Source organism: Anabrus simplex, chromosome 7, assembly GCF_040414725.1.
Source record: "Anabrus simplex isolate iqAnaSimp1 chromosome 7, ASM4041472v1, whole genome shotgun sequence".
Taxonomy (NCBI): domain Eukaryota; kingdom Metazoa; phylum Arthropoda; class Insecta; order Orthoptera; family Tettigoniidae; genus Anabrus; species Anabrus simplex.
In genome coordinates this window covers 113,746,185-113,761,465 of record NC_090271.1, presented here as the reverse complement: position 1 = coordinate 113,761,465, position 15,281 = coordinate 113,746,185, and the positions used below count along the sequence as shown (strand labels likewise).

General features: G+C 37.7%; 1 long non-coding RNA gene across 1 annotated transcript in view; it reads left to right on the top strand.

The window, feature by feature from the left end:
* Nucleotides 1–3,720: 3,720 nt before the first annotated feature.
* LOC136876946 (uncharacterized) overlaps nucleotides 3,721–15,281 on the top strand; it is a 28,843-nt gene continuing 17,282 nt past the window's right edge. The window contains exon 1 of the long non-coding RNA XR_010860691.2: nucleotides 3,721–3,760. This is a non-coding gene — a long non-coding RNA (uncharacterized lncRNA). The remainder of the gene's footprint in view (nucleotides 3,761–15,281) is intronic.

Genomic DNA, 15,281 nt, shown 5'->3' with positions numbered 1-15,281 from the left:
CATTCAGAAGTTAGACATTTATTTTGTTTTGAGTGATACAGTGAAGTGTAGTGAATATTTATTGCGTGATATGGTAGCCTATATCTGGATTAGAAACACTGACTAGCATGGTGCATGTTTGTCTTACGATAGCCTAGTTATGGATACAGACAGTCGTGAAATTCCTTACTGAATGGGGCCGATGACCTTCGATGTTAGGCCCCTTTAAACAACAAGCATCATCATCATCATCACCATCACCTTACTGAATGAACACAAAATTAAAATTCATTAGAAAGTGGACTGGTGTCCTCATCTTTAAGCGTGCAGAGGTTTCGAATGTTGAAACTCGCACCTTCGAGTTTTGTCTGATCACTCGCGTTGGTTGCAATTTTGTCGACTTCAAAATGCAGGCATGGCAGCTAGATGGTGGTGAAAGTCATTCCTCCTGGGCTCACATGATCGAATGTAACCTCCAATTCATTGTGTAAGAGTGTGACCAGAAAATGATGCTTAATAACCCACCACTCTGAAATAAAAGGCTTCTACTAACATTTGTTTTGGAAAGAGTGTGATCTGCAAAAATACTTCTGATATTTTTATTGGCCCCGGTGCACATGTTTTCATAAGGTTTTCATGTTTGTTCTCTCATTTTTTTCACACATTTTAATACTTTCCTCTCATCTTTAGAAATTATAGATATAATTTTCACTGTACCCACAGATACAGACGTAAAATGCCATGTCGGAAAAAATCGTATCTAGTGTTTCCATATCCCTGTTGGATAGTTTTTATTCGTATATTTAGTAGTGTGTTTTCTCGCTTAACACGTTCTTCTTCCTTGTCTCCTGCAGAAACGTCTTAACGAGGTTTAACTGTATATGATATTTGAGTTATATTGGTGTGTATGGTAAGGCCACCATAGTTCAGTGGTAAAGTATTGGACATTGGGTTCGGTTTCCACCAGTATCCAGTTGGCCATTTTGGTTCTGTTTAATGAGCTTTGTCTTTAGTTATTAATTATTTTAGTTCCTTCTTTAGTTCTTCCTATAATTCTTATGTGTTCTTATTCTACTTTCCTATCTTTCTTGTCATTATACAATACAATCATACCAATCCCAACATTTGCAATTCCTGTATAATATGTATTTATTTTCCTTAAAGAACTAAAGATTTCTTGAAAGACTGCTGACAGTCACAGAATTTGATGCTGCAATCTTGAGCACGAGAGATGAATACCTAGCCAACCGAACTACTTAGCCAGTCATCATTGATTGGATATACTACCATATTTGAATGACTAATTTGAATACTGCTTGCATGAAAGAGTTATACCAAATGAAGGGAGAGTTACTATAATACAAAGAAAAGGGTGATAAATGATAAACATAAAGCGGATAATTACAGACCAGTCACCTTGACACATGTTGCATGTAAGCTCTTGAAAAACATACTTTCTGATTATATCAGACACATTTCTGAAATTACTAACTGGTTTGATTGAGGTTTGGGTTTAGGAAAGGTTATTCTACATGGGTTGATTTTTTAATAGTGGCAACTGTGCTGTACAATGCCATGAAACGTAGCCAGGCAATATAACGTATACCTGAGGTAGCTTAGATATCCACCCTCCCCCAGCATAAATGAACTCGCCCTCCACACACCATGCACATGTGCAGCGACAACAACAAGAACGCACTTTTGAGCACACGCTCGCAGAGTACAGCTGTAATGATTTTGAAGCAAGATCAGAGGAGCTGGTTGAAAGGTGAAAGCTCTAGAGGTCGCAGTGCAAGGCAGTGTCACAAAGGATTGCAAGAGGCTTGCGGTGAAAGTGCATTACCTTACTGTACTGTAGCACAGTGGGTCAAGGTCTTCAAAGACGGACAACAAAATGTGACAGACATGCCGCAGCCTGGTCGTCCTGCAGGAAGTGGTGATGATGTGCAGAATGTGAACGCGTTAGTGCTGGCGGATCAGAACACCACAGCTCGTGAATTGACCAACGATACAGCGCTGGTGCCTTTGACTGTGCAGCAAATATTGAAGAAGCAGCTGGGAATGCAGAAAATCACCCCCAAATGGGTTCCACACGATTTGACAAAAACATAAAAAATGGCTGCGATATGATGCAGCTTGTACACACTTGGAGCACTATCAACACGAAGGTGAGGCCTTCTTATGGCGGATAATCACTATTGGCAAGACCTGGGCCAGAGCTTATGAACCGCAGCTGGAATGCCAATCAAACGAGTGGCATCATCACGGGTCACCGCGAAAAGTAATGGTTCGGCTGACTGGAACCAGTGTGAAGGCCATGCTGATCATTGCCTGCAGCTGGGATGATGTTATCATGAAGCATACCGTTCCCCAAGGACGTACCTTTAATGCGGAGTACTACTGTGCATTTTTGCAAACAAACCTCTGGTAGCAGCTTTAAGAAGAAAACGAGGACATTTCCTGAATAATCCACCCATCATTCTGCATGACAATGCAAGGCCGCATGCAGCAGGAGCTATGACTGAGTTCTTCAGTCACTGGGGCTGGGAAATGCTTTACCCCCCTAATCATTCTCCAGATCTCATCCCTAAACTGAAAGCACCACTTCAAGGAGTCCGCTACCGCACAATGGAAGACATTCTCCAGGGCACCGACCACACCGTCTGTGAGCTCCAGAGATCAGGTGCTCTCAATGGCATACAACAGCTTCCACATCGCTGGGAATGAGTGCTACACGATGGTGGTGATTACTTCAAAGGCCTGTAAAATGCCTTATGTTGTAAGTATGCTATGTGTCTAAATGAAAAGTAGTTGCCACTATTAAAAATTCAACCCGTGTAGTAAAGCTCTTGGTTTAGGAAAGGTTATTCTAGCAAGGGTCAACTGGTAGGATTCCAGAAAGATATAACAGATATTTTTAGATTCAAGAGGTCAAATGGATTGTGTTGGTATTGCCTTATCCAGGGATTTTGATAGAGCAGATCACGGGTGACCAAGTGGGTGGCTAAATTAAAAAAATACAGGTCTCCCAGAATTAGAGTAGGTGAAGCTTTATCTGATCCTGTAATGATAAAGAGGGGGGGGGGGGGGTCTGCAAGGCAGTATTATTGGAATTTTATGTTTTATTATTAATAGATATCTTGTCAAAATTATCTATGGTAAAAATATTTTATTTAAAATAAATAAATTCACCATAGTATTGAATAAAACATTATATACAACAGTCACTGGAGTGATAAGTTTACCTTACTTGTTTCAAAATTCCATCCAGGCTTGGACATAAACATCTCACTTGTAAGGCAAAACATCACTTTCCTTGTCTGTTGTATAAAATAACCATTATTTACAGAAGGAAGAAATTTCATTCAGGAATTTATCCCATAGGAAAGACTTTACTCCCCTGTTCCTCGAAAAGATAGTCAAAACCCTTGTTACTTTTTCATTTCACAGCATTTAACTTCATATTTTATCTTCACGTGTTTTAATAAGAGATTATTTATTCTTATTCAGTGAAAAAACCAAAGGTATAATTATAATCCACATTTCTTGAGATGGAGCTCCTCATTACAGTGATGTTGCAGATGTATGTAAGGCGCTGGCAGTCTAACTACACTGATCTTCTGCTAGAAAACCAAAGAAAAGAAATGGCATACTCTGTGTACTGCAGGAAACTTACAGCAAGGTTTTTCCAAGCCTGGGTTTCATCTCATATTTTGTCACAAACATGGAAAGATAAGAAAGCAGACTTGCAACAGAAAATGAATACATTTATATGCCGAAGGTATGACTGGCATCTTATTTCTTTCCTGTATCTCTTAATATTTTGGGATACACTCTCAAGCACTATTGAATGTCCAGATGACATAGTGATTTCTGTAGTTTTTAGTTAAAACTTGCTTATATTATGTACTCTGAAGTAGTGGAAGCTGTAATATTAAAGACTATTCAGACTAATATATATATTATAACCTTCCAATGAATGTTAGATTGGAGTTGGTAATTTAATTTCGTGTGGCTATTTTTAGCCGAGTGCAGCCCTTGTAAGGCAGACCCTACGATGAGGGTGGGCGGCATCTGCCATCTGTAGGTAACTGCGTGTTATTGTGGTGGAGGATAGTGTTATGTGTGGTGTGTGAGTTGCAGGGATGTTGGGGACAGCACAAACACCCAGCCCCCTGAACCATTGGAATTAACCAATGAAGGTTAAAATCCCCGACCCGGCCGGGAATCGAACCCGGGATTGGAGTTGGTGAAGACATTGGAAGTTTGTGGTGAGATCAACATCAATGAAATCGTATGTCTAATTACTGTACGTCCAGGTGTGTCAGAAACCCAAATAACTCACTCAACTGTATGAACAACAGGCAACGGATTGAAGGTATCAGCAAAAATGATAAGCTCTGAACCCCGTGGTATCTCGTTAAATTATGGTGGACAATAAGATGTCATGGCACGTAATACAGAATTAAGTAAATATTGCAGTTTCCTCAAGTAAAGTTTGTTAAATGTAAATAAATGGCGAGAATATCAATTATAGAAATGTATCAGAGGCCATGGAATGAGTTGAATTAATAGGGCTCAGTCTGTGTTTTTCTTTATGTCAATTTACGACATGCCAAATTATACAACTTGAAGGCAACCGTTCTACTTGTCAATCATTGCCTTACGATGGATAAGTGTAGTGTAAATTGTATCCTAAATGATCCTGAATTGTGATATATCGTACACTATATCATGTGAATCTAAGCGATCGCTAGCAAGGTTATACAGATAGACTTAGGCATGGATAACATTCGTGTTGAGATAGTGTCATTATGAAGATATTTTAGTCCAATTCGTGTTTCGAATATATTATTAAGGGTTATAAATTTCATGTTGTTGGTCCGTATTGAACTGAGAATAACATATGAGTAAACAACGCAATAAAGGTTTCCACCCATTCAATACAAAATATATTCACAATATTTTAAAGTTACATGGAACTAGTTTCGACCCATCTATTACTCACCTGTCCCATACTAACATCTCTTTTCATTTACCACATTCACTTGTTATTCCATAATAATCTTACTGTTAAAATTAACATGTTCTTAGGATTTCGTCAAGAGTGATCTTTGCTTTGATGTGGCTGATGATGACCCCTAGATGGGTCGAAACTAGTTCCATGTAACTTTAAAATATTGTGAATATATTTTGTATTGAATAGGTGGAAACCTTTATTGTGTTGTTTACTCATATGTTATTTCGAATATATATTAGAAGGAATCGATAATCATAATGTGTGTAATTTAGAGTCATCAGCGATCATATTCTTATGTTGAGCACAATGTTCGGGAATGTAATTGTGATGTTGTTATGATAATATTGCGTTAATATGGTGATGAGATGAGTAGTCTTCGTAACGTGAAGTGCCTGAGTATATTTTCCTAATGAAATGAGAATTCGTTGAGCATGACGTGTGATGTGATGAAATGTTTGTTATGATAGGATCGTCGAAATAGGTAAATGGTTGATATTATATGAATTGTTGTGAATGTGTCATTGGGATTATGCACTTTATAGAATGATGCGATATAGAGGTCCTGATGATATTTATTGTGGTAGGAATTGATTTAGTTATGCGTGTGGATTTGATATTGCTATAATGAATGGTAATTACTTAGGCATAAGGCAGTATTTACAATGGTATTTCAAGATATTTCGAGAACACTGATAGTGTGATCATCTAAATTATACTAATTAAATACAGTGTAGATAGTTGCACACAATATTTGATTGACATAAGATCTTCACGAATTAATAATACTACATAGTTGAGAACCATGTCACAAAAGGGTGTGTGTGATCTTCATTTATATATGGTGAGTAAATTAATTCCTCTCGCTAGCTGAATTTCTTTTATAGACTATTGAGTTGATGCTCAGAGCTGATGTAGTTTTACAGGTTGAATTCGCGGAGGACACCAGAGCTGCAGAGTCATCGTAGTTTTGAATCCATTTTAGTTGGTAATGATTATGTTTTCAAATGTCCACTATTTAGGTGCAGATGCCGGTGGAGCTCAGAAGAGATCAAGTTCATTTCTTATTTGTGTAATGTTGTTGATTGATACGATGTTGTCGTATGTTATTTGATCATTTTCTTGACCTGTATGATAATCGTGAACATAGGTCACCGGTGCGTTCAAGTTGTTAGATAGATTTTCAAAAAATTAAGCGATGATTTAAGCATTATAACGGGGTGTTGGGACATTTATTTGAGTCAGAATAGGCGTGCCAAGCCAACAAGAATTATTGATTTCTAACCATCAGTTTGAAGATAAATGTGGTGAAATCACTTCTAATATCCATTTGTGTTGTTTCATTTTTTATTAATCTTGTAGTTGTTAGTTAAGATATTTCCTAGTCATTAAACAGAAAATCCTTCCATGAAAGTTATATTTTCGGTGTTCTCATTTTTTATAGTATAAGGAACTTCATGATGATAACCTAGATTAGGATATTAATTAGCAATTGTTTTCTCACGTCAGTCGAATCAATTTAAACCCAACATACGATTCTGTGACCCAACTCAATGAACTTTCACGTCCCTTAAGTGGAGACTCATGTATCTCCGCATGACACCGGCCGAGGCGCAACCTTAACATCAAGAACCCTGAACTTAGAGATTTGTGAAAGGTCACAATATATATGTGTATAAAATAACATGTCCTGATTGATTCATCATCACCAAGCCAAAACTACTGGACATAATGAAATGAAATTTTGAGGATACATTTATATTACAATGTAGGTGTTCACTAAGGGAGGATTTTTGGATATTCTGTTGCTAAGGGGGTGAATTTTTAAAATGAGTGTATCTATATCTCCAAAACTTAACAGTTTAAAGACGTGAAAATTGGTATTTGGAATCTTCTTTAAAAATAAGGAAACATGTATTTTTTCCCTTCAGATAATCCTCTTAAGGGAGGTAAAAAAAGGTGAAAAAGGCATTGAATATCTTTTATGAAAATACTTATATATAAAAAATTGAAAATGTTACAGTTGTGGCGTTTGGGTACATTGGATATGATAAGGTTTTATGTCTGACAATAATACGAATCACCTAAGTGATAGATAATCACAACACAAGCGAAAATAAGTAAAGTTTGTCCATGGTACTTTGGTTATGAAACAGTATTATCTGAGCAACTTAGTGGCCTGAGCAACCGGGTACCATATGACTGGAGGGAAATGCCGAAAGACATATGTTGGATACCAAATCCACAATCTCATTAGATACCCACAACACAAAAACTAATGCATTAGGAATAACAATTTTAATAAGCAGAGTCAGTGGAGCTTTGCCAGATGGACCAAGAGGGTTGTTTGTGGTAAGTACAAGATAAGAAAAAACAGAGGGAAAACAGGAAACATCAGACAAAGTTTTCAAAGAAAAAGGGAATCAATTTTGAGAAAATTATATTTTTACCATAAATTTCCAACAAGAACATGTGATGTACAACAAACCAGATTTTTAAAATGCAATTACCACAGTTTCAGAACAGGCAAAATCAAACATTATTAAATGAGATCAGATAGATCTTGACTAGAAATTTGCAAGCGACACCAATGAGTCTCACCAAACCTATGACCCATGATCCATACACAGTCACAATTTCTGATAAGTAAACCACAAAGCTTAAGAAAAAAAAAAGAGTGATAATACAACTTGTAATACTGAATAAAGGCCACACTTAAAGTTTTTATCAAACCCACCAGGGGTAAAAAAAAAAAAAAAAAAAAGAGAATTTAAGTAAGTTACAAATAGTAGATAGGAATTAAGACCGTGAAAAAAGGTAAATACAGGGGAAATTAGACAGACAGAGGAGGGAGGGAGAAGGACGGATCAGGCTGCTTTAATCATATAAAGTTAACAGTGAGCGCGTACACTGTGCTGCCAAGCAAAGAGTTCTTGATGCGATAACACTTCTAACGTTTGTCCATGATAAGTTCACCACATGAAATTGAGAGACATCAGTCTGCAAGATTTGGTTGGAATCAAGGTCTGTAGGGCCTGCTGTAGTAAATCATCAAGTCTTTAAGTCTTTAATAGAAAGCACCAAACATGTTGAAATTAAAATTTTTGCTCACCCAGCAGTACGATGAATATCAAAATAGCATTTCCAAAATGATTGATTAAAATCTCACAACGGACCAGTTGCTTGTGAATAAAGCTGCTCTCTCCACTACAGAATATTCACACTTGATGTCTGACCGCCCGATGAGAGACTGAAGCACACTTATATAGTCACTGAAGGGCAAGTCCAGAAGTTACTAGAACGTAGAGTACGTAAGCGTGATGTAGCGGCGGAGAAGCAGGAGCGGAGGGGAGCAGCACAGTCAATGATGAGCCGAGCGAGCATGTAGACGATGAAAGTATAGTAAGAGTAGAATGGGGAGGTTGGCAGACGGTAAGAAAAATAGAAAGGCTTTGATGTTGTAGAGAGCCCGTAACAAAGTCTTGAAAATTGGTATTTGAAGTCTTCTTTAAAAATAAAGAAACACTTTTTTTTTTTGGTTTTGTTTTTGGAAAATCTTAACAGGGGGTAAATAGGAGTGACAAAGGGGGTTGAATTTTTAAAGTGAGAATATATACAATATATCTCAAAAAGTAACATGTTACAGATGTGAACATTGGTATTTGGAATCTCTTGTAAAAGTAAAGGAACACACACAAATTTTTTCTGAAAATTCACTTAACGGGAAGTGTTAAAGGGGGAAAATTTTTAAAATGAACATATATATACAGTGTATATCAAAACTTAACATATTACAGACATGAAAATTGGTATTTTTAATCTCTTTTAAAAATAAAAATAACATGTATTTGTTTGTTTTTGGAAAAGAAATCAGTGGGGAGAAAGGTATTAAAAGGACTGAAAAAGGGGTTGAATTCTTTTTACGTGGATACCTGTATCTCAAAAACTGAAGATATTACAAAGAAAATTGGTATTTGGAATCTTTTTAAAAATAAAGAAACAATTTTTTTTGGAAAATCTACTTAAGGGGTGGTGAACAAGAGTGACAAAGGGAGTGAATTTTTAAAATGAGTTTATCTAAAAAAATGTAACATGTTACAGACGTGAAAATCAGTGTTTGGAATATCCTGTAAAAGTAAAGGAACATGCATAATTTGTTTTCTGAAAATCCACTTAAGGGGAAGTGTTAAAGGGGGTAAATTTTTGAAATGAGCATACATACAGTACATATAAAAAACTTAACATGTTACAGATGTGAATATTGATATTTTTAATCTCTTTTAAAAATAAAAGTAACACATATTTGTTTGTTTTCAGTAAAAAAACACTTCAGTGAGCGCGTGCGTGCACGTGCGTGCACGTGTGTGTGTGAAAAGGACTGATAAAGGGGTTGAATTCTTTTTATGTGGATACTTATATCTCAAAATTGAAGATGTAACAGACATGAAAATTGGTATTTGGAATCTCCTTTATAATAAACACGTGTTTTTTGTTTATGGAAAATCCACTTAAGGGGGTGGGGTGGGCGAAGAGAAATGAACTTAGTTGATTTCTTTTTATGGGGATACTTATACATCAAATACTAAAGATGTTACACATGTGAAAATTGGTATTTGGAATCTTTAAAAAATAAGGAAACATGTATTCTTTTTCAGAAAAATCCTCTTAAGGGGGTGAAAAAAGGTGAGAAAGGGGTTCAATACCTTTTTGAGGATACTTATAGTATATCTCAAAAACTGAAGGTGTTACAGTCAGGAAAAGTTTTATTTGGAATCGCCTTTAAAAATAAAAAAGCACATTTTTTTGTGTTTGGAAAACCTACTTAAGGGGGGTGGGTGAATGGGACAGACAAAGGGGGTGAAGTTTTAAAATGAATATATCTCAAAAAGATTCATGTTACAGATGTAAAAATTATTATTATTATTATTATTATTATTATTATTATTATTATTATTATTATTATTATTATTATTATTATTATTAAACTGATGAATGGCAAGACTTTCGCAGATGTTGTGAAGGATATCCGCAGCAAGGTGAACCCGGAAGATAGTGGCGATGGTATTAAATCGATCAGGAAAACTATATCTGGAGCGGTTCTTCTTGAATATAATAAGGCCACAGAAATGGAGAATAGAGAAAATTTTAATAAATCACTTAAAGGTGCTCTTGGACATAATGGCGAAGTAAAGGTTTTGATGCCTAGAACTACACTGGAAATTCGGGATATGGACAGTGCCACCACTATTTCCGACGTAGAGGAGGGTGTAAGACAAGAATTAAATAATCTTAATCAAGAATTGAAGGTCTCAATCACAAATCCGAACAGCAGGGGACAAAAACTCGCCATTGTGGAGATAGAAGATAGCGAGGCACGAAAGCAGTTAGACATGGGCAAAATTAAAGTAGGCTGGCTGTACTGCAGAGTAAGACGGTGGGCCGTAGTTCCTCGGTGCTTTAGATGTTGTCTGTCATACAGGCATCAAGCACGAAACTGTCAAGGATTGGACAGAAGTAAACTCTGCTTTAAATGCGGGGAAGCTGGTCTCAAGGCAGTAGGATGCAAAACGAATCCACGATGCATAATTTGCACAGACATGGGCGTTGAAGAGTCAAAACGACATCATGCTCTTGGCTCAGGCAAGTGTATTGTGTTTCGTGAAGCACTAGAAAAGGCCAAAAAGCAGTGGTGAATGGTACAGATCCTTCAAGCCAATATACACAGGAGTCTAACTGCCAGTGATCTATTGACGCAGATGGCCTATGAGATAGGAGCAGACATTTTGATTCTTAGCGAACAATATCAAGATAGAGATCAACCAGGCTGGTTTTCAGACAATCTAGGGACAGCTGCAATATGGGTACCAGACTTGGAAAATATTCAGTTATAAATCAAGGATGCGGAGATGGGTTCGTCTGGGTCCTAAGTTGAGAAGGTAATTTTTGTCAGCTGTTATTTTACCCCAAATGAAGCTATTTCTGACTTCCAGACAAAACTAGATGGGCTTGAAGATACTCTGCAAGGGATGAACACTAACCTAGTTGTTGCTGGTGATTTTAATGCTCAAGCAGTTGAATGGAACATGCCTCAAACAGATTCTAGAGGGCGGCGTACAATGGAAATGGTCGCCAGATTGGGATTAATGGTTATCAACGTTGGTAATGTGACAACCTTTCGGCGACCAGGGTGTCAGGGAACTATACCAGATGTAACCTTTGCTTCTGAAGACATTGCGTCTAGGATAACTGTATGGCGAGTAATTGAAGAATATACTGGAAGCGATCATCAGTATATCACTTTTCGTGTACTTCAAGAGACTCCGCATCTAAGGATTACCACGCGCAAGCCAGAAAGATGGAACATAGCCACTATGGATAGAGAAAAATTTCATGAAGTAATTCAGAATGGAATGGACTGTATTTCGGATACATGTCACGGAGGCAAAAGAAGCATAATTGCTAATAAATGCGTGGAACACACCATGAGACTCCTTCAGCAAGCATGTGACGCATCAATGACAAGAATCAAACAACGGAGAGGCAAGCGTCCAGCATATTGGTGGAATGAAGAAATTGCTGAGCTGAGGAAACAATGCCTGCGACTCAGACGAAGGACACAAAGAGCACGACTTAACGATGAAGCTCTCTCAGTAGAGTATAAGACTATGAAGAAAAGACTGCGAAATACAATTAAAAGGAGTAAAACCGACAAGTGGTGGGAAATGTTTAAGGAAGTGGATGAAAATCCATGGGGATTAGGGTATAAAATTGTTATGAAGAAATTCGGGATGTTACCAAGCCCCATCATGGATCCACGCACCATGGAAGAAATAGTACACACACTATTCCCTGATCATGCAGAGAGGATTGATGTTGAGTCCGAGAAAGAACTAGATAATGTACCACCTTTCACAACTGAAGAATTGATAACAGCAATTAATTCCCTTAGAAATAAGAAAGCCTCTAGACCAAATGGTATTCTAGCAGAAGTACTGAAGGTGACAGTCGAATTATGTCCTCAACTGCTGTTGAGAATGTATAATCATTGTTTGGAAGTGGGAATTTTTAGCTTTCGTTGGAAGAGAGCTAGATTGGTTCTGATCAGTAAAGGGAAAACTGGGGGTTACAGACCTCTATGAATGCTGGACACCGCTGGGAAAGGTTTAGAGAAGCTACTACAACCGAGAATACTAGCAGCAGTCCGACCGATCTGACCAACAACATGGATTTCGCAGAGGTCACTCAACGGTAGATGCTGTGAAGGAAGTGGTGAAGACAGCAGAACGAGCTCAAATGGGTAGTCATTACTCTAGAAAGCTGACGCTTCTTGTGACTCTAGATGTTAAAAATGCTTTCAACTTGGCAAGATGGAGTGATATTTTGGAAGCTCTACAAGAAACTTTCAAGCTACCAAAATATCTCATGTATATACTGCGAGACTATTTGAAAGACCGTACATTGTTATATGACACGGAAGATGGTTAGAGAAGAAAACAGCTCACAGCTGGTGCAGCGCAAGGCTCAATTCTCGGACCACACCTTTGGAATATTATGTATGATGGTTTGTTACGGCTGGAGATGCCAGAAGATGTAAAACTTGTGGGTTATGCTGATGATGTGGCTGCTGTGATAGTAACCCGTAACCTAGAGCTGGCTCAATTTAAATTGAATCAGGTGATGCGACGTGTCAAAGAATGAATGATAAATCACAAGTTAGAACTTGCAGATCATAAAACGGAAATTGTCCTCCTGACGAGGAAAAGGATTAATACTGTTGTACCGATGCAGATCGGGCAGATAGCCATCGAAACAACTAGGAGCACAAAATATGTTGGTGTAACGCTTGATACTAAGCTTACATATTGGGACCACATCCAACGGGTAACAGATAAGGCAGCGAAAACTGTGACTGCACTGAGTAGACTCATGGAAAATATCAAGGGTCCGAAATCTAGTCAAAGGCGGCTTCTCCTGTCGACTGTTCAATCGATACTGCTATACGGTTCGGAAATTTGGGCTGAATCATTAAAAATTGCAAAATATCGGACAAGAATTGCGGCTGTACAACGGAGAGCAGCTTTACAAATTGCTTACGCATATCGCACAGTATCAGAACCTGCGATTCTAGTAGTAGTAGCAGTAGCTCCTATTGACTTGTTGGCCTTCGAAAGACAAGAAATTTGGCTCACACAAGAAGAGCTAGGAAGGAAAAGTGCAAAGGCTTTGGCTCTTAGTCGCAGGATGCAACGATGGCAAACAAGATGGGAAGATGACTCTAGAGGGAAATGGACGAAAAGACTGATACCTTCTCTGGGCGTATGGGTTGGCCGAAATCATGGTGAAGTGAACTACTATCTCACACAGTTCTTGACAGGTCATGGATACTTCCGAAAATTTCTTCATAGGCTAGGGCTAGCAACCTGTCCGGTGTGCATATACTGCAGTGATATTGATGACGTATTACATACTTTCTTTGTGTGTGTTCATTGGCTGCCACAAAGAAGTTGCTTAGAAGTTATGCAGGGAGAATTGACGCCAGGAGGGATCGTGTCAGTAATGCTACGAAGACAAGAATCTTGGGACCAGGTGGAAGTTTACGTAGAAAATATTCTGCGTCAGAAGGAGAAGGACCTGGACGATTATGACAGACAGTAAAGCAGAAGAAGGAAGATGAAGCACAAGATGGATTAAGCACGACATCCGTCCAGCAGTAATGCGAGAGCGGTTTCCAGGGCGGAGATAAACGTCGTGGGAAAAGGGAGTGTGGTTTTTAGTGGGTAAGAATCTCCACACACTTGTTGAGTGCGGACCCTCACAAGCGTCTTATGAAAGATTTCCCACACTCCCTCGCAAAAAAAAATTTATTATTATTATTATTATTATTATTATTATTATTATTATTATTATTATTATTATTATTATTATTATTATTATTCCCATTTGTGGGCCTTTTCAATGATTTTTACTAACTTCCCAACAAGCAAGGAAGTTCAAACTTTGCATAGTTATCCTTTCTACATTCTAGTTTTGCTTAAAAATATTAAAACTGAAATGTGGATGGAAAATTATTTAAATAATAAGCAAAAATTCAGAGTATATCACTGTCTCATAGATCCAAACTATCTCCATTGCATGCAAATGGAATTCCCTTCAGGCATGCTTGGTGGCCATTATTGCTCAGGCATCAAGTCTTTAAGTCTGACACCATGGTTTGCCGGTTTGAGTGCTGTTGGTCGAAATTTCTTTTACCACCTAAATGTTGACCAGCAGCGTAGGAGAGGTGGTGGTATACAATTCCTAATCACTAGATTGTGAGCCAAAAGCCTGGATGCAGTTTCAAACCTATCCACAGTGCTGATATGGAATGAGGGTGGTGGTGATGGTGATTTGTCTATTAAATGGGGATGTTAACCTTTGAGCAGAAACCTTGGTGTTATTTGAAAGAAGTAGGCTATGCGCTGACACTAGGTTTCACAGTCTACCTATCTTCTTCTTATCTAATTTAACTGAGTGCAGAATTGTCCCATTGCTTTTGTGACATCAAGAAACACACAACAGAAATCTGACTTTAGGAATTATGTCTCTTCTGAAATGTTTTGTTAAGAAGGAAGCCATACTTTCCAGCATCGACTCAGTTAAATGTAAGTTAAAAGCTTTGTAGTTTGTCAAACACAAGTTAAATATAAATTTTACACTATAACATTCCTGTAAAAAAAACATACAATTTTAATCAAGGAATAAAAATACACACTATTTCTTGTTTAATGATGTGTTTTTTGACAGGAATGTGTTCAGAAATCTCCGTTTTTATGCATGGGTATCATTTGTAGCTTGTTGAGCTATCCGTTGGCTATAATTTTAACTACTTTCAGTCATGTCATGTGGTAGAGGGTTGTAGATTTTAGTGTCGATTGTATTTTTTTATTGTACGATCGTTGTAACCATGAGCACTGAGAATTCTCATAGTTTCCAGCTGACAGTAGGTGACAGCCGACAGTAGGTGATGGGCTACGAGAATTCTCGCTCTTATGCACCTTGTATTTTCTTAATTATTGATTAAATTCTGGGTGAGATTATGAGTTCCAAATGCTGTATTCTTGGAATATAAATTATTCCTGCATCTTTCTTTCTTTAAATCTTCATGTATTTAACAAAATAATGTCGGATATGTACAGCTATTCCCTGGGGCACCCGTGCTGATGTCAACATGGCGTGGCGTATTCAGTTGCCGACGGCTACCGATAATTGTGATTAATTATGTACAAACCAGTTATAATAGGTAGCG